The 20,915-nt window shown below is 36.2% G+C and overlaps 1 pseudogene across 1 annotated transcript in view; it reads left to right on the forward strand.

Annotated features, from left to right (window-relative positions):
- LOC306879772 (palladin-like) overlaps positions 1-20,915 on the forward strand; it is an 84,740-nt pseudogene that overhangs the window by 26,083 nt on the left and 37,742 nt on the right. Inside the window, exons 3-10 of the transcript XR_013785881.1 lie at positions 12,301-12,476; positions 13,409-13,475; positions 15,412-15,529; positions 15,816-15,884; positions 16,695-16,836; positions 17,198-17,221; positions 18,450-18,569; positions 20,433-20,814. The product of XR_013785881.1 is annotated as a palladin-like (transcript). The remainder of the gene's footprint in view (positions 1-12,300; positions 12,477-13,408; positions 13,476-15,411; positions 15,530-15,815; positions 15,885-16,694; positions 16,837-17,197; positions 17,222-18,449; positions 18,570-20,432; positions 20,815-20,915) is intronic.

Below are 20,915 nucleotides of genomic sequence, written 5' to 3' on the forward strand. Positions count from 1 at the left end.
TTTCTATTCGGGGCATCTCTTGCGGTCTTCTCTCCATTCCTGTCTTCTTCCCTGTGTTCCCTTCCTGGCCTCTGACCTTTAGCATCTGACCTGTAATGTCAATTGTAACCAGGAGCAAAATGACTCCAGTGATTACACTCAGAGACTTCAGCATTTGTCATGAACTTCGGGAATCAGCTTGCACACGTGCACATACTCTAATTTATCTCGATAAGATTGTTCTGAAAGTTTCCATAGATGTCTTTCCTTTTTAAACTTTCATTGTAAGCTTTGTTTTTTAGTGTCAGACATGCTTGTGACCCTCAACCCACCCCCATTTTCTCGGACTGTCTCCCAAAGCTGGTCAGTGTTTAATTCTGGCTCCAGACTTTGTTTCCTGTGTTTCTGAGGTGTTGTCTGGACTGATGTCATTGACATGAAGCATATTCTTTCGAAACACCTCCAACAGATACACTAACGGATCCGGTTGAATTTCAGGTCTCTTGATATGCCAAGTTCAGGGAGAGCCAAATGGGATTATTTCAGGCCTTCATGCATGGAAAGAGAGCAAGTGAAAAAGAAACACAGGAGGAAGAAAAAGAAAAGTGGATTTATCGAGCACCTTTTTTTTTTTTTAGTTTAGTTTAGTTAATTTTGCACAAGGGTAAATAGATACAATAAAAACACAATAAACAAACAAACAAAAAATATATAATACAATTCATATACTGTGCAGGGAGAGGCAGAAAACCCAAAGGGCTTATTTAGAGCCTCCACCTTAACAATGAAAAACAAATAAACTCATGAAACTAAATGAAAAGCTAGATTACAATAACAAATATATAGATACAAATTAATTACAACATATGTCGAAAAAAAGGAGAAAAAAAAAGAAATAATATACTCAAAATAAACCATCTATGGTACATAAAATACAAGATAAATTATTACAAAGTAGCATTTAAATGATCTTTTATTCTTGTTTTATAATATATTAAAGAGGACATTTTTTTTGCTAGATGAGATAAATCACTCCATAATTTAACACCCCTAAATCTTATCAAGTATTGACCTCTACAAGTGAGAACTTTAGGAAAATGAAAATTTGAAAGTTGATGAGTTAAATAACAATGAACCTGTGAATTTACTGTAAAATACATTTTAAATTGCTCTGGAATATAACCCTCACTTGAATATATCTTATACATAAAAACTATGTATAAGATACATATATTTGAAAAATATTAATATCATAAACGGTAAGAACCTGAAGTTTATGAAATAAAGAAGCAGATGAAGTATATTTGTTTGATCGGGTTGCAATCCTAACAAAATGCTTCTGAAGAACAAAAATTCTTCAAAGAGTAGTAGGAAAAGTACTCGCCCAAACAATATTACAATATGAAAGGTACGGATAAATTCAACTATTTGATTAACCCTAAAAATTAACCTTTCAAAAGATAAAGTACATATGGGGCATAATATGCATAATTTATTTTATGTGATCATTTCTGCACTGTTTTAACTACTATAATGAATTTTTAGGGTCAATCAAATGTTCCTTGTCATACATATACAGTATATATATATATTTCAGGGTTTGTACAGCCTTTTGAGAGAGAAATTCAAGCAATTTTCAATGACTTACAAGCATTTCACACAACTGTTTCTAGCACTTTAAAGCTCCTAAATGATCCAATTTGAATATTATTTTCAATGGGATGACCAATAAACCAATATACTGTGGTGAACAAACACTTATCTAAAATTAAAAAATAGATCAAATCGCCATTATAACATGTAGATGGCAATAGAGGAGCGCTTATTGGCTTATAAGTCATCCATTTATACATATTCCTTTATATTTTGAAATGATAAAATAACAATTATAAACTCACTATTATAAAATATCAAATCATTAAGAAATTAGATTTAGTCAGAGTTTCGCTCTTTTTTGTGTATGAAGTAAAAAAAACGTCACAAAGTGCTTTGAAAAACAAACTTTTCTTCCATTTGTGACTAAATCACACATAATCACTTGTTGGTCAAGTTGTTAGTCAGTTTCATATAAGACTATACATTTAATAAGAGTACAATATATATCTTTTCTACATAAAAACTAAATTTTGCACATGTTCCTGTTGTTCATAAAATACATTTTGTAAGCTTCCCAACTCAAGCTGAGTGCTTTACTGTCAAATGTGTAAAACATGAAATAAACAAGAAATCAACGTAATATTAGTAACTACGCTTATTAATGCAAAACAACAGTAATTTTTGTCATAGCTCTCTGAAATTAAAAGAATACTGCATATTGAAATCTCTATGAGTCTATTTATTTTCAAAGCATTTGTCAGTAATACAGGTAAAATGGGGAAATATGTGAACGATTGCATTGTAGGCTGATTTAAGGTGCCCCTAAATTTTCTGCTTGTGCTCCTAAACATTTTCAGTCAGGGGCTACAGTGCTCCTTGTAAAAATAGTTAGTCTGGAACCCTGTATTAATAATCATTAATGTAATTCTCATTTGTAAGTCGCTTTGGATAAAGCGTCTGCTAAATGACTAAATGTAATGTAATGTAAATGTATTTACAAATAAATCCTCTGTAAATCCCTTCTGCTCTGTGAATGAGGCTATAAATGTATTTTTATAGAGCAATCCAGTGTTCCTCTTTTGAAAACAGCTTCTTTTTTCCAAATAAATATGTATTTTATTTATATCTCATATTTTCATCCATCATTTCATGTTTTTATAGTCATAATTTCATAAAACATCACAAACTTTATGACATGATTTCTGTATAAATCGCTACTTCTGCACTGTCTATGCTGCTATATATGTATTTTTGTAGTGGAAACCAAATGTTTCTTGTCAGAAAGCTCTTACTTTTCAGAATAAGACCAGCACTGGTTTCCTTGAAAGCCTCAGTAGTGTTTAACGCTGACCATCAAACTCCCTTGGTCTGTACTTTTGGGGTTTTTACTTGTTTGACTCTTGCCAGAAGATCAATATTCCCTGGTTTTGAAGGTGGCTTATAATTATCCATGGAAGCAGTGAGTGGCGTTTTCTTATTTCTGTCCAGTCCCGTGTGTTTCTCTATCACTTCCAGTAGTGCGCACAAAGATCATTTCAATTTACATGCTTCTGACAGTTGTTGCATGATTATGAAAGTGTGAGAATAGAGACAACCTTGACCGTGCAAGAGAGATGCAATTTCCTCTTACTTGGCAGGACAGTGAATTTGACTGAGAAGTGTGTCTTTTTCATGTGAGAATGTGAATGAGTGAATGAAGACAGAGTGAATTTCATGTGAGAGTGTGAATGAAGGCAGTATCCACACACACATACTCTGTAACTTGTTGTTATTTGCAGTTGTAGATGGAAAGTTTAAATAGGGAAGCTGTGTTACACTGGCCACATAATGGCCAAACCACAAGAAGCAGAGAAGGAGTTTGTACCAGTCCCTCTCTTTCTCTCTCACAGACACACACAGTGTTTAGCTGTGATGGATGCTGATGAATTGGTTTATATGGTTTGGTAATTACCCATAATGATTGTTCATTAGGTCCGGTTTGTGGATATGACCGACATGTTTCTGTGGCAACACTAGCAAAACTTGCCATACTTTCTAATCCTTAATACTTCCACCTCCCGTATGCTTTGTAAATTAAACATGTATCATTTTGAATGCTTGATGAGAAAAATGTAGTGTATATCAATAAATGAGCAAAGTACAACAAACTTATACTGAATTCAATAATTATAAAAAATAGATAGATAGATAGATAGATAGATAGATAGATAGATAGATAGATAGATAGATGATACTTTATTAAATTTATCATTTATAGCTACTTATTCGATTAATACACTATGAACTATTTCAGGCCATTTCCTCTTTGCAGCTGGTTGATATAGGCATTTTCCAACTTCTATTGATTGAAACTATAATGCTTTCTCTCTTGCTGCCACATACCAAAATGGCAAGCTCCACCACTGCCTGTAAGCCTTTAAACCCAATCCACCCACATCTAATTAGTGTGAAGCATGCAGCAAAACTCCAGTGGAAAACTAAACTAGGATCCCTAAACAGGAACGTCTTGTGTAACACATTCAGGTGTTTATGGCAAACACATTGTTTGTTTAGTTCCATTACCATGACAAGCTGCGTTTTAGCCTGGATAGTTTTTCTGAAACCGTTTTTCGGTTGTTTAATGGTTTATTGTGATTTCGTAATAGATGATGACATCAGAACTAAGCTGGTCTAACTGCTTCAGTGAGTCTTTTTACCTTTTTAGAATTCAAAAACAGCTAGATGCCGTACACAGGTCTCAAGACACGCCTTCCTAAACGTGGCGCTCATGGCATGAGATGCTGAAAAGACAGTCAATTGTTTTCAATCATAAAAGGTTGAATAAATATGCCACATTTGTCATTCCATGTGATGATGGGGAGAATTCCCTGTAGGGCACTGAGGCTGACTGCTCATGAGCTGGTTCTCCAGTCTGTTTGTGAGCTGTGGTCGGAGATGTAGACAAACACAATGAAGTAGTCATGAAGCAATGCAGTGAGGCCTTTATTTCAGAACATATTTGGGTGACAAGAGTCCATAAGAGATGGAACTGGGTGTTTTGAGGCAGGTTTATCATCCATACACAAGTCTCTATTGTCAGGCTTTATCTTAAAGTCTAGCACTGTAAAAAAATGTTTCAAAAAGTTGTTTCAACTTAAAATAATTTGTTACCCCCGCTGACTTAAAATTTTTTAGTTTAGTCAACTTGAAATTTTTTAATACTCAATGTTAATTTAAGGGACAACTGGAATATTTTAGTTGACTAAACTAAAAATTTTAAGTCAGCGGGGTAACAAATTATTTTAAGATGAAACAACAATTTTTTTTTGTAGTTTTTTTTTACAGTGATTACAGCAGTTAGCTACAGCCCCCAAATTAGGCATTCAAGGAGTGCAGATATTTGACCCAAACACAATGAAAATTTTACTTTTGTGAAACTTTGCTTGTTTTACTCTGGTTGAGTCTGCGTGCTGCTTGATGACACACAATATTTCACAAATGGGCTTCTTATCACTGTAAAAAGTGATAAGCTGACTTAACTTAAAAAAATTGAGGAAACCCACTGCCCTAAAATTATTAAGTAATTCATAATAAAAAAGTATAAGTTAAGTGAATTGTGAATTGTCACTTAACTTTTTTTTCAATTATTATTTACTTAATAATTTTAAGGCAACGGGTTTCCTCAAATTTTTTAAGTTAAGTCAGCATCACTTTTTACAGTGATTTGTTTCAGTACATAGTAAAAAAAGAGCATTTATTTTACCAGTTAAAAGTTAAAATGTTGAGTTGCTTTGACTGGTTTGTAACAAACTGCATGTATTTCTTAAGCTGTATGTATTTTATACTTCAGATGTATTCGTGTATGTATTGTAGTAGAAGTATATATTTGAATTCTTATTATTTTAATGTTTACACATTTGTAGTAAATTTTTATAGCCATCATTTCACTTTTAAAACATCAAAATTGTATATGATTTTGAATTATTCAATATTAAGTACAACTTCATTACAACTAAATCTAATGTTGGTAATTGATTAAGCAAAACAACCACAATAATTATTCTGTCCCAGCGCATGTTGATTTGACTAATTTCAACTGAAAAGCTGCATAGAGCTAAATTAGCTGTGTTCCTGAAAGTTGTAAGTCGCTAGTTTGCAGTTTAGTGTACACACTAGTACAGTATATTGTATGTATAGTGATGTGTTTGATCCAGATGGCAATATGTGCTGTGGGTTTGAGTTGTCAGGCAGTTCATCAAAAGTGTTTCAAAGCCAGTCTCGGTTCTTGAAATATGCTTACAAAGTGGTAACTCGAGAAAAGAGAGGAGAGAATTAATAATGAAGACAAATGAGGGGAATAGCTGTAGATTGAGTGAGGAAGGGGTGAAGACTACAGATGCCCTTGATGCCAGATCTGGGCTTAATTTTGCTGTAGTTGCGGTAAAGCACACAAAAACTTTTGCCTTCACGCAGGATCTGAAACACATGGACATGATGCTTTAGTCGAGCAATTAGAAGCTTCTCCATCTGAATGCGATCAACTAGACTCAAGCTAATGCATGTTTCAGTCTGCTTCCTGACCTCAATGACAGTGATGTTTTACAAGCAGAATGTCTTAGAATGAAAGTAGACTGATTTCACCACATAACCAACACAACATGTCTGCCTGTCACTGTGATTTATGTGACAAATTCCAGCTGTCGGACATAGATGACCTGAGCCTCTGTTCACTCTCGTGTCCTGTCATTTCTATTAACATTTATACATTTAGCAACTGTAATTTAAGATAGGAAAAAACACAAGCAATAGTCACACTTTATTTTAAGGTCCAATTCTCGCTTTTAACAAACCATTAACTATGATTTTTGCCTCAAACTCATAATTTGCTGCTTATTAATAAAGTTGTTAAGTTTAGGCATTGAGTAGGATTAGGGATGTAGAATGTGATTTACACATGGGCAAAAAAGTATTTAGTCAGCCACCAATTGTGCAAGTTCTCCCACTTAAAAAGATGAGAGAGGTCTGTAATTTTCATCATAGGTACACTTCAACTATGAGAGACAGAATGGGGGGAAAGAATCCAGGAAATCACATTGTCTGATTTTTAAAGAATTTATTTGCAAATTATGGTGGAAAATAAGTATTTGGTCAATAAAAAAAGTTCATCTCAATACTTTGTTATATACCCTTTGCTGGCAATGACAGAGGTCAAACATTTTCTGTAAGTCTTCAGAAGGTTTTCACACACTGTTGCTGGTATTTTGGCCCATTCCTCCATGCAGATCTCCTCTAGAGCAGTGATGTTTTGGGGCTGTCGCTGGGCAACACGGACTTTCAACTCCCTCCAAAGATTTTCTATGGGGTTGAGATCTGGAGACTGGCTAGGCCACTCCAGGACCTTGAAATGCTTCTTATGAAGCCACTCCTTCGTTGCCCGGGCGGTGTGTTTGGGATCATTGTCATGCTGAAAGACCCAGCCATGTTTCATCTTCAATGCCCTTGCTGATGGAAGGAGGTTTTCACTCAAAATCTCACGATACATGGCCCCATTCATTCTTTCCTTTACACGGATCAGTCGTCCTGGTCCCTTTGCAGAAAAACAGCCCCAAAGCATGATGTTTCCACCCCCATGCTTCACAGTACGTATGGTGTTCTTTGGATGCAACTCAGTATTCTTTCTCCTCCTTTGAGTTTTTACCAAAAAGTTATATTTTGGTTTTATCTGACCAGATGACATTCTCCCAATCCTCTTCTGGATCATCCAAATGCTCTCTAGCAAACTTCAGACGGGCCCGGACATGTACTGGCTTAAGCAGGGGGACACGTCTGGCACTGCAGGATTTGAGTCCCTGGCGGCGTAGTGTGTTACTGATAGTAGCCTTTGTTACTTTGGTCCCAGCTCTCTGCAGGTCATTCACTAGGTCCCCCGTGTGGTTCTGGGATTTTTGCTCACCGTTCTTGTGATCATTTTGACCCCACGGGGTGAGATCTTGCGTGGAGCCCCAGATCGAGGGAGATTATCAGTGGTCTTGTATGTCTTCCATTTTCTAATAATTGCTCCCACAGTTGATTTCTTCACACCAAGCTGCTTGCCTATTGCAGATTCAGTCTTCCCAGCCTGGTGCAGGTCTACAATTTTGTTTCTGGTGTCCTTCGACAGCTCTTTGGTCTTGGCCATAGTGGAGTTTGGAGTGTGACTGTTTGAGGTTGTGGACAGGTGTCTTTTATACTGATAACGAGTTCAAACAGGTGCCATTAATACAGGTAACAAGTGGAGGACAGAGGAGCCTCTTAAAGAAGTTACAGGTCTGTGAGAGCCAGAAATCTTGATTGTTTGTAAGTGACCAAATACTTATTTTACCGAGGAATGTCCCAATTAATTCATTAAAAATCCTACAATGTGATTTCCTGGATTCTTTCCCCCCATTCTGTCTCTCATAGTTGAAGTGTACCTATGATGAAAATTACAGGCCTCTCTCATCTTTTTAAGTGGGAGAACTTGCACAATTGGTGGCTGACTAAATACTTTTTTGCCCAACTGTATAAGCACTAATAAACAGCCAATATGTAAATAATACATGCTAATAAGCAACTATTTAATAGTGAGAATTGGTCCCCATACTAAAGTGTTTCCCAAGCAATTTACCTTAATTTACCTTAAAATAATATATTTATAAATAAAATAAAAAATCACATTCCTGTTGCCAGTAAAATAGAAATTCACCTTTACTATCCTTGTACCTTGATTATAATTATTATACAGTTTACCGAAAACTATAGCCGTTAGATATCATTTCTACAACATGTAATCACCAGTCTTACATGTCTTACATCACTTCTTGTGCCATCAATTTTCTAAAACTTTAATTAGTTTTATTAAGTGTTTTATGTTTTTGGAATTGAATCTAAACCACCAATAATCCTTAAGGGGAAAAATTCCCCTCACAGAACCAAAAAGCTAGTTTGATGCTGTGGTGAATCAGACACACACACCTGTCCTGGCACTGTAAAATCAGCCATAACTCTCACTCTCTAGAAAAATGAGTGTTTTAGGCTTGCATGAGCCTGTAGAGAGGTGGAGAGACCTCTCTAGAAAAATGAATATAGAGAACTGAACACTGCGCACTTAATGTGTTTCATCTGATGCTATTAAATCAACCGTTAACCCTCAGTTCTGAACATGGTTAATAACATTTGAATCCATAAATATGATATAATGTGTTGACATACTTGCTTGAGCAGCTTGTCTTTCTGTGTGTACTGACGAGTCAAAGAGGATGAGTGATAGATTAGGTGCTGCTGTCCGAGCCATGAACAGCAGAGGGGTGAGAAACAGAGCCGCCAAACCTTGGAATGTCTTGGAATCTTTCCAGGATTCACAAAAGTGTTCTAAAGTGATTCTAACGGTTTTAAACATTTACAAAAGCACACAGAACAGACATGTCAGTTGTAGTGTAACAGACATCCTTCAATTTTATAGCCTCGGAGGAAGAAATAATATTTGGGATCTGATTTCAAATGCAGAGACAAAAGAAGCAGATCTAACCCAGATAGAAATTTAAAGGAATATATAACTCCAAAATGAATATTCTACAATTTACGCACCCTCATGTCGTTCGCATAAGACTTTGGTTAATCTTTGAAACACAAAACACAACCTGAGAGGTTTCTGTCCCTCCATTGAAAGTACATGTAACCAAAACAGTTTGAACTGATCCAAATCAGCTGTAGAGTTTTCTGTAGAGATATGATTGCTTTATATGATGGTGCATTAGAACCAATGAGGTTTGTTCTAATGTGTCATGCACACACGTGCTCCTGTGTTTACTACTATATATGCACTATACAGTGTATGTGTCGATCAATTCAATTCAATTCAAGTTTATTTGCATAGTGCATTTCACGATACAATTCGTTGCAAAGCAGCTTTACAGGAAATTAAGTTTCTGTAATATATTTAGTAGTAGCTTATCAGTGGTGACTATGATCACTGATTAGACGTAAAAAAAAAGCCTAAATTAAACCTGTTCATCATATGAAGTGACTGTATCACTTTACAATATTAAACTGCATTTATATGGATTAATGTTTTAGGTGGCCTTCTAACCTCTTTGGATTTTTAAGTTGTGGTTACCTGTCCGGAACCCTTTCAGGTTTCATTAAAATATCTTAATTTGTGTTTCAAAGATTAACCTTGAGTTAAAGATTAGGTTGAGTTTTCATTTTTGGGTGAACTATCCCTTTAATGGACAAAGGAATTAGATTTGGTAACGAGAATGAAGCAGAAAATGGATAAGTCTTCGACTTCCAGGATGGAATGAAACGGACTCAGCAGGCTCCGGAATTCTTGGATTCTTTATAGATGTCTTAATGATGTCCCAGAGTATTTTAAGATCCGGAGACGAGCTGAATGAACAGCTGTGCGCTTAAACCAGAATTAATTCCAGACAACTTCAGACACATTTTAAAGTGTGTGTGTGTGTGTGTGTGTGTGTGTGTGTGTGTGTGTGTGTATGTGTGTCTGTGAGGGTGGATGAATGGATGAAAGTGGTTTGAGACACTTTGAGTACAAAGAAACCTTGAATGAATTGCACAATATGTTGTATTATTGGGGAGGCTTGGTTTAGAGTTGCTATGACCCAGACTGTGTGTTTATATGTGTGTGTGTCGTTGCTTCCCGTAACATACACTCACAGGTGCTCGAGACAGGTATACTGGTTTTCATATTTATGCCTCGGCGGGTTAGAAGACCCACACACACATCTCAAGTAACTGATTTATAGAAACAGAAATTGCATTTGGTGTGTGTGTGTGGTAAGTAAAGGACGTTCCCTGCAGACTTTACGATTTCCAGACCTGTGCGTCACAGTGAAGTGCGGTGTCCCTGCTTTAGGTGTGTGAGTGTTTGATGTGTCATATTCCAAGCTGTGCACACACATCAATCTAAACATTCCTCCCTGTCTGAGAATCGCTTAATGTCATGACTAAGCAAAAAAACTTGTCAAAGACACACTGATTTACATTTCTGTGTTCAGCTATTTTAGAGATTCTGCTCAGTATTTTACATTAATTGTCAGGACTTTGCTTCATCAGAAATATTTGAAAAGCACAGATAAGATGGAAATATATATAATGTTTTTATTCTATATTTGTTTATTTTTAACATTACAATACCCTACCATATTTATAGTAAACTATTTCTGCCACAGAATAAAACAAAAATTAAAAGGTAATTGAGAGTTTTTATTACATAATTCTGATTTTGTTCCTTACAGTTCTGAGTTTATAATTCACAAATCTGACTTTGTTTCTCTCAATTCTGAGAAAAAAGGCAGATTTGTGAGATTTACATTTTTTTCTAATATTGATTCCCCCCCCCCCCCCCCCCCCAGTTTAAATTTCACAAAACACAAATGTATATCTTGTAATTCTGAGTACTTTTCTCAGAACTGTGGGTTTAAACCTTGCAACTGACTTTTTCTCTGAGTTTCTGAGTTTACATCTCACAATTCTGTAATAGTGTAAAAGGTAATAGTGACTTTTTATCTAATAAATAAATAATGTGGCACTAATTTAACACTGTTTATTTGAGTATAACCTACATAGCAATGCTGACATGCAACCAATGCACAGCAACCAATGGCATGGATTGGGGGTTTGGCTATTTGATTGGCCAACCAATGGCAGCTGGAAACCTGTTTAAAAACTATCCAAGAGATCCAAGAGAAAACAATCCCTCATGGATAGAAAGGGTCCATTGAATGTTCACTTCAAAATCCTGCCGAAGTTAGGTCACCCGCATACTTTTTGCCTACTGTTTTATGAATACTGTGAATTTGGACATACTACTTTTTTCATATAGTATTTTTCACCTATTATATAGTAGCAAAGAATACAAATTCAGCAATTACGCAGGCTTTTTCAAAATCACCCCCTATAACCTTTACTTAAACGTATAGTTACACTATTTAAGGGCACAGCCGTCTGTAGTGGAAATATAGACTACTTGCAATTCATTAAACACTGGAAAATGCTAAATGTCTAAAATAGTTAGCAATAGTCAACAATTGAAAAAATATTATACTGCCTAATTTTTGTGTATACTATGCATTTTCAGATACAGAGATACTTAACTTTTAACACTGAAAAGTTTGACTGCCAGCACAGTGTTTAAGCTTTGATAAAAGTCTTTTTGATGAATCATATGGTTTAAACAGCACTGCAGTGTTGGTGAGCTGGGAAATATCACTCTAATGAGGGAAATCTGCACTCAATCTCTTTAGAGCTGATTCACCCTCAGATGAGAGATTTGGCCAGGCTTAGTAATACCAGATTGAAACACACACAGAGACTGGAAGAGAAAATTGATTGCAGACATAAGTGGCCGGTAGATTTACAGTAAACATGATCTCAGTCTTTCATTTACATTTATTTTGCCTCTTTCTCACACATACACCACAGCTACACTTTTGATAGTTTTTGAGATTAATAGGTTAGTAGTTTCCTCCCAATTATCCGGTGTAAAACATGTGCCAAATCGGTTGTGCGGATCACTCCGCTGTGGCGACCCCTGATAAAAGGAGCAAGCCGAAGGAAGAGAGAGAGTTGTTTCCTCCCAATTGCAAAATTCATATTTTGAGAGATAAATCAGTGCATATTTGCACTGCATTGCATTTGTTAACAATTAGCTCTATAATTGGGTACTCCTATTGATTGACATGCCATCCTCTCTCTTCCACTGGACAGGTGGTTTTGTGAGGGGCGGGAGCTGCACCACTGCCCTGATATCCAGATCTGTCGTGATGGTGACCTGCACACTCTGGTGATAACTGAAGCATTTGAAGACGACACCGGCAGGTACACCTGTGTAGCTTCCAACGCACTGGGAGCAGACAACACCTCTGCAGAGGTCTATATTGAAGGTGAGGTCACAGTTAAATCTCTCTTTTTTTATGTTTTAAGCCTAATAAATGTAATGAGGTTTATAGTTAAGGAAAAAATAAACTGTTTGTCAATAGGATATTAAAAATAACCTTCAGTCAAGATATTTTGTCTGCTAAGAATTATCTTACACAAGTTTGTAGTAAAATTACCTTTGAAACAATACTGATTAAAAAAGGTTTTGGCAGAGATGAGCAAATGGATAAATGTTTAGAAATAGAAAAATAATGTGTATTATAATGTGTATAAATATGAACAATTAATGTTTAGCAACACTTTACATGCAATTAAGATGAAACATAAAGCACACAGACTTGCTGTACCACTAAATAATAAAATTTTTCTAATTAGATGATGTTTAATAGTATTAAGGTGCAGTAAGAAAATAAACAAGATGCTTTATTGTCAAACTCATAGGTGAAGGATCCTTGCAGGTTCTTCTTCATATGGCCTTTGACCCTTTGACCTTAGACCTCAGCTGACAGTTTAACAGGCCCTAACTATGTATTACCTAATAGCCCCTAATTCACCAAATGCCAAAAAAGTTCCTATTATTTAACCTGAAGCACGTGGCAGATTGTTTGGGTGTGAACTGACCTTAATAGCCAAGGCCATTAGGCTGTCTTTGAAGGCCAATAATCCATCAAGAATTTACAGCTCACACAGAAGTCACATTCAAACCAAGCAGGTTTCTGTTGGTCAGCGGGATCAATTCATGAACGTGAACATGAGAGAAATCTGCTCAGTGAACTCTTTCACCTTTATAAAAAACTCCTCTTCATGTGGATTCCTATGAAAAATTACTGGATTTTGTTCATGCTATTTTGCAGTAAAAGGAAGGCAGCATGCAATGTTTTAACCAGGAATGAATGTTTTTCTCTTCCATTTTCTCATTATGTTTCTCTCTGTGAAGGTGCTTCTTCTTCAGACTCAGAAGGTGAAGGATCCGTGTCGAAGTCTAGGTCCAGAGCCATGCCACAGTATGTGTGTTTCAGCATGTTGTTCCTCGCATGACCTTTAACCCTTTGACCTCAGGCCTTAGCTTAACTGGCCCTGACTATGTATTATCTAATAGCCCCTAATTTATCCTCTGCCATGAAAGTTTGTATTGCTCCTCCTGAAGAACATGGCAAGTTGTTTGGGAATGAAGTGACCTTAAAGAACAGCCAAAGCTGTCTTAGAAGGCCAATAATCAATCAAGAATTTAGGAATTGTGTTGCCTAATCTTCTTAATTTGTGTGATCGCTTGAACTCTTTTCAGTCACCTCTGAACTCATCCGCTTATTTCTCTTCCTGTCATCTCTTGCCTCTACTGGCCAATCAGTCTTTCCTTTCTGTTTAAACAAATTATTAAGAGCTTGGGTCTGGTTCCCTGTGACATCATCGCACCCATTTGGGATTACGCTTTCACTGGCTCCAAAGTCATTTATAAGGTGCAAACTGCATAGTGAAAATTCACACAGTGGAGTGGATATTACTTCACCGTGTGTGTGTAAGTTGGTGCGTGTTAGAGAGGAATTACCCCATACAGAGAGCATGTAAACAATTTGCAACATTATACCATCTATTAACTTGTCTTAACTTATATTTCTATATATTTGCTGTTGGAAACTTTCACTTTAAATTAAATTACCTAGTGTTTTAAAAATCAGACAAACGCTGTTAAGACTTTAAATGAACCTGTATCCACCCAATAGAGGTGAATATAGGTTTTTTAATGTGCTCAAATAGGATATCACTCTCATTTTAAGTCTGGCAAAGATTCCAATTTTTTTTTTTTTTTATTAAAATCACTGGACTATAAAAACATCTGCCCATAGGCATCAGAAACATAACAGTAGACATATTTTTTTACTAACATTGTAGTGTTTTTGAAATTATTGAGATATTATCATAGTTTTAATTCATATTTTGAATGTTTTTATTTTTATATTTTCCATTTTAGTTTTAATTTTAGTTAAAGTTTTTGTAACTTTGTTGTATTTGCGTTATTTTTAAGTCTGTTTAGTTTTTTCTTTTCTTTTTTAATTTTAGTTTTTGTTTTCGATATTTTACTACATCAAGCTAAACTGAACCTGATACATTTAAACTAAAAATTAAACTGAAAAAATGAGAAATGTTGCCTTGGCAACTAGTTGAAATTAAATATTTAAGTTGTTTTTTATTTTATTTTAGTTCGGTTAACATTCATTTTATTAATTTATAAGTAACAAAAATGCTTTTATGGTTTCAGCTTAATCTCGGTTTTCCCCCACAATCCAAACACATGCAGCATAGGTGAATTGAACACTGTAAATTGCCTGTAGGTGAGTGTGTGAATGTGTGTGTGGGCCCTGAGATGGACTGACCATTCATTCAGGATGGCCTGAGACGCCTGTGGTCCAAAATTCTGAAATAGGCTGCAGCCTCCTGTGACCCTGCAGAGGATAAAGCAGTTTGGAAATGGATGGATGGATAGATGAATGGGTTTTAGTTTTAGTGAAAGATAATAACCCTGACCACCACTGAAACAAATTCTGACCACTGATTTATTCTGAGGAAAAATATAACCCAGCTGTTTCTATATTTTTTGCTTGGTTTGTTATACAGTATGTGACCCTAAACTGGGTCACATATAATAAAAATGTAACTTCACATGGAGAAATTTTAATGGACTCTGACAGAGCAAAAAGATTGATTTACTTGTCATTGCTTGACAAAATGTTTTCAACTTTCAGCCAGGATGACTCAAAATACCCATTTCTTTCAGTCACAAGCGCAATTTTTTTTTTGGTTCAAATGTACATGAATACTGCAAGATGAGAGAAGTGTTCTATACTTTATACCGTATCTAAATGTTTTCTTAAAGGATGACTATGTAGTGTTGATGATTTGTTCTTTCAGGTCTGAATGTTGCTAATATTTTCTCTCATGCAGGGCTCAGAGGAAAACCAGCTCAGTTTCTTTGACGATACACACATCGTCACCAAAGAGCCCAGAGGCCCAACCTCATCGCACCACACTGGTCCAGCCGCTTTCTTCCACACCACAGAGAGTAAGAAATACACACACAGACTATACCTCTTTTTTTGGCACTGAAACTGCTTACTTTAGAGTGCTGCAAGAATAAATCCTAAAACCAAGAAATAAGTTTGTAAAGTTAGTAAACTAGTAATAAGTTATTTACTACAATGACAGAGAAATAGACACATGCACAAATATGTCTGAAAGACAGGAATGCATCAGGAATGACAACAGCAGATGGACTTATAAAAACTCACACTTTCTGGAAATATCCATAATAACCACACATTGTCTCTCTTTCTCTCTCGCTCTGTCAGGTCCAGAGTCCAGTTTCTTCACTCTATGCTGGTGTTTCTCCTGTTAAAGCGCCCCCTACCTTTACTAAGGTAATGACACAGCCACACACACACACACACACACACAGATCTAGCAGCTTTCAAAAACACACACATATTTTGAGAAATGGATGGATTAATCATTGTATGAGCTTTTCCAATTCATTCCGGGCTTTCTTTCTCTCTCTCTCTCTCTGTGTGTGTGTGACTTTTCATATGACTCTCTGTGCAGGCCTAGGCAGGGGTTCAGCGTTCAATGCCAAATGTTATGTTTGCTTATTGTGCTAAATCATTTTCCACCTCCTTAAAGAAAAAAGTTTTTAGCCCCCCCTTCTCTCCATTATCCCACTCTGTCTTTCATCTGAGAGACTTTAATCTTCTTAATGAGAAGATGTGCCTTTTTATTATAGATGGTTTCGTGTCATCATCATAGTCCTAAACAAACAGGCACACAAATAAAATGGCTAGTTTGTATAGACATACTTCTTGACTTGAACTTTAAATAAACTTATAACACGTCACGTGTAACCACAAGCATGCTACACGCACTTACACAAAGCTTCAAAGAGAACGAACACACAGCAGAAAGAAACTCACACGCACATGTATAAACAAACTACTCTTCGCCTTTTTACTTTTATGGGTTGCTGACAGCTTCTTGCCTCTATGTATGTTATGTCGTCAGTCTGAAAGAGTATGTACTTGAGAATAAAAGAGGTGATGAAGAAAGAGCAGAATTAGTGGTTGTACACCTTTTCATCTGTCTCTTCAGTTTTTTCATTCATCTGTCTGTTCTCTTTCCCTTTGTTTACCTCTCAGTCTGTTTTTGCTGTGTTAACCTGTGGTTCTCTTGGTCTGTAGATGTTGCAGGACGCGCAGGCATCTGAAGGTCAGGTGGTGGTTCTGGAGTGCCGTGTGAGAGGTAGTCTTCCTCTGCAGGTTCAGTGGTTTCGAGAGGGCCAGGAGATCCAGGACTCCCCTGACTTCCGCATCCTGCAGAAGAGTAAGAGAAACTCAGAGAGCATGAAAATGAAAATTCTTTCATAATTTACTCACCCTTGTATGACTTGATTTTTTTTTTTCTGTGTCATATGAAACAATTTTCTAATATATCTTGTATGATAAATTTACATGCTTATTTTATACTTGAAAACCTCAGAGTGACCCTCATATTCCTTTTGTGTTTAAGGGAAAAAGTAAGTCATCTGGGTTTGAAACAAAATTAATAAATGTTGAATTTTCCATTTTGGGTAGCTATTTAAACTATTTGAGAAACTATGTTTGGTTTATTGGTAGACTGATAACTAGTGATTTGTTATGGTGGTTGTGTTTCTCTCTTAATTCCCATATCGCTTTTTCATCAGAGCCAAGATCAGCAGCAGAACCCGGTGAGTTTTTTACTCCTGCTTCCACTTTCCCCTCTTTCCACTCCTCTTATTCATAAAACACTTTCCTCCAGATACATGTGTACATATGGATTTATCAAGATAATAATTCTCTCTAAGCCTAACATTTGTGACATCATCACAATGCAATATGCAGTTTGGACGAGATATGACTCGAAAATCTCTGATTAACAAAACAAATGAACAGGTTACATGCATGTCAACACTGCTTATGAGTCACATACTTTCACTTATCGGTACATGTTTATGGCTCACCTTCTAAATCTCACCTCTATCTTTGGATATGTCTCAGTCTGTTCACTAGTTCGTTCATATAATGGTTTTGTTCATTTTAACAGTGACAGCGAATATGCATGATAAACTAATGAAAGTAATAAAACAATATTTGTTGACAAATACCACCTACATTTTAATATGAGCCTCGTCATTTGTAATGGTGTTGCAGGTAATTGAGTCATCACTGCCTAAGTGTTTAGTGTTTAGCAAGGCCCTTGCTAGTGACTGAATTGGTGTTCAAAATTTACTGAATCACCTCGTAGGAAACATGAAAATGTGTTCTTGTGGACTTGTGAAACGTCATCAGTCGCTGCCCAAGTACTGTTCCAATTCAAAGTTCACATCTAGCCAAGTCCAGTTCAAATCCCCAGATGTGTTCTTGATCCGCCCCTTTTACCGAGGATGCATCGAGAGGTGACTTGTGCGGACTTGATACGGGCCATAACCCAGAATTCAGTTCGTCCTCCCGTCCTCGAGAGTTCGTTCTTCTGAGTCGAACTTGGCAAGTCCAAACTCGAAAGGACGGAAGTCCAGACTCTGCGAACTTGGTATTGAGAAACGGCTACAGTCTCTGTCTGCTGCAGTAGACTTCTCTCTGCTATTGAATCACCTCTGTAACCATCAATTACCTGTCTAGATTCACCACACCTGTCTATTTAATTGTCTATCACCTGTCTACATCCCTCACTTAGTACAGGTAATTTTTCCAGTGATTCTCATATCTATGGAAAAAACATTGCTGGATGCGTCATTGCAGCAATAGATTATGTTGTGAAACATGGGCAGTTATGGTAGCTTGTATAGCAAATTCATTTGAATGGTTTAAGCTTGTGTGTGTGTGTCACTCTGTAATTGATTAAATTCATTTCTAGTCTGTTTTTTCTTGTGATATTGATGACTCTATAATTGACGGCTCCTGTGATTGGTCTTGCAGAGGAAATCTGTACGTTGGTGATCGCAGAGGCATTCCCTGAAGACGGAGGTCTGTTTTGCTGCAATGCAACCAACCAATACGGCTCAGATAATAGCACGGCACAACTCACTGTCACCCCAGGTGTGTTTACACTGTATAATAACTATATCTGAGATCAAAGTTCATGGTAATGTAAATATGTAACTTGCCTGGTGATATATTGGTGCATAAAGAGGTTCACATTTAAAGAAGCATGTTCATGTTAAAAAATAAATAAATAAATTATCAAACAGTGTAATATGTAGCAAACGTCTGTCTATAACATAAGCATATACTAGTGCTGTCAAATGATTAATCGCGATTAATCGCATCCAAAATAAAAGTATTTGTTACATAATATATGTGTGTGTACGGTGTATATTTATTATGTATATATAAAGACACACACATACAGCATATATTTTTACATGTATTTACATGTATGTATTTATATTCATATAAATTATATAATGTATACATTTATTTAATATATAAACGTAACATATTTTTTCTTAAATGTGTACATGCATGTGTGTATTTATATATACTTAATAAATATACACAGTACACACACATATATTATGTAAACAAAAACTTTTATTTTGGATGTGATTAATCGCGATTAATAATTTGAAAGCACTAGTATATACACAACCAATCACATGTTTGGGGAGTCTCTCTCAATTAATCAATCAATAAATAATTGTATTGTTATGGCAAAGCTCTTCAGTGTCTCATGAATCTTCAGAAATCATTCTAATATCCTAATGTGGATATTAAGAAACATTTCTTATTAGTAGTAATTTTGCAAAAATATTGTAAAGCTTAACAATTTTGTGGAAAATTTGATACTTGTTTTTACAGGATTCTTTGATAAAGAGAAAGTAAAAAAAAACAGTGATCAGTGAATAAATGTATAAATAATCTTACTAACCCCAAACTTCTGAACAGTAGCATATCATTTGACAGAATTTTCATAATGAAGAAAGAATATTTTTCAAATAAAGACTTTCAAAGAATATATCTTGTATTGATGTTTACATAAAGCATTTTAGACAAAAATAAATGGCTCCTGTTTATGACCTGAGTCCAAAACTCTTTTGTTTGAGTATAATATGTAAATATGACATTAGTTGAAAGAAGGCCAAATGATAAACCTCTGAAAACAACAAAATTAAGCACAGTAACAGTCTGTGCTTAACTGTACTAACTGATGGTTTCAACATTACAGCATGCTCTCAAATTTAAGTAGTAAATATAAGTGATGTAACACAGGAATCATAATGACTTTATTTACAAAGTAGTAACAAAAGACTAAAATGCCCTTTCCAAAAAAGGCATAGCAACTCCATCTGTGATCGTTCGATGACATTTTTTGGGGCCCACTGCGGTTCATCTTGAAAACATGTCAATTGCATGAGGCCGACCAGCCACATCCTATCCACAACACTCCAGGATTGGAGTGTGGGTGAGGAGAAAGGATACAGTATGTGCTGATAGCTGTGTCACATGGCAAAGACAGGAGAGGCATGAATGTTTAAACTGCATGATGGAGTGGGTGTACTTATATTTTCAGAAGTCCTTAAGCCTTAAGTTTACTATAGAGCCATTTAAGTAAATCTGAGACAATCTCAGCCAGATTTCATGTCTGATATAGGTTTGGATTAGGTTTTGGGTGTGGATTAACAGTTTATCCAGGATTATGGGTAGTTTTTCCTCCATTGCAGGTGTGTTTCAGCATTTTGCAATGATTGTTAAAGTGTTGTAAAAGCTGATTGTTCAACAATGACGAAATTATGAACTGATTTCCCCGGTTACTCATAGACCCCATATTTCCTTCTGTATTCCACTGAAGTGCACTGTGATGTGGACCAACTGGATTTCATCACCCACTTAATAGGAAAAGAAATCTGTTCTCACCCTATAATGAACTGTACTATGTCTTCTGTTATCTTGGATTTCTAGTTGCGGAAGAGTTGCCCAGCAATGGTGTATCTGGGGATGACAGTGTGTTTGAGGACAACCAATCATTCCCGCCTCCACCTCCTCCACCAACTGAGATTAGTTTGTTGGAAGTTCCGCCCAAAACCCCGCCGAGTGCTGAGGGCTTCCAGATCAATGAGCTGGACATCTGGCCTAGCGTCACCGCACTTCCTGTTCAGGTCTCCACAGATAAAGAGCCTCAGGAAAGTGTTTCAGACAAACCTCTACAAAATGGTCAGGCCTTAAACAAGCCACCAGATGAGAGTCTACAGTCACCTTCAAGTGTGAAGGAAACAGCGGCTCCACCTCCATCACCTTCAGCGGTTAAGGCTCCACCTCTCCCCACCAAACCCAAACCTAAACTGTGAGTACTGCAGCTGAATCCAGTACATCATCACAACCTTGTCTTTATGAAGCCATTAAATAAATCAATAGTTTTGTGGCTTTTAGCGTTGAATCAGTCCA

This window comes from Barbus barbus (genome assembly GCF_936440315.1).
Source record: "Barbus barbus genome assembly, chromosome: 14".
Lineage (NCBI taxonomy): Eukaryota > Metazoa > Chordata > Actinopteri > Cypriniformes > Cyprinidae > Barbus > Barbus barbus.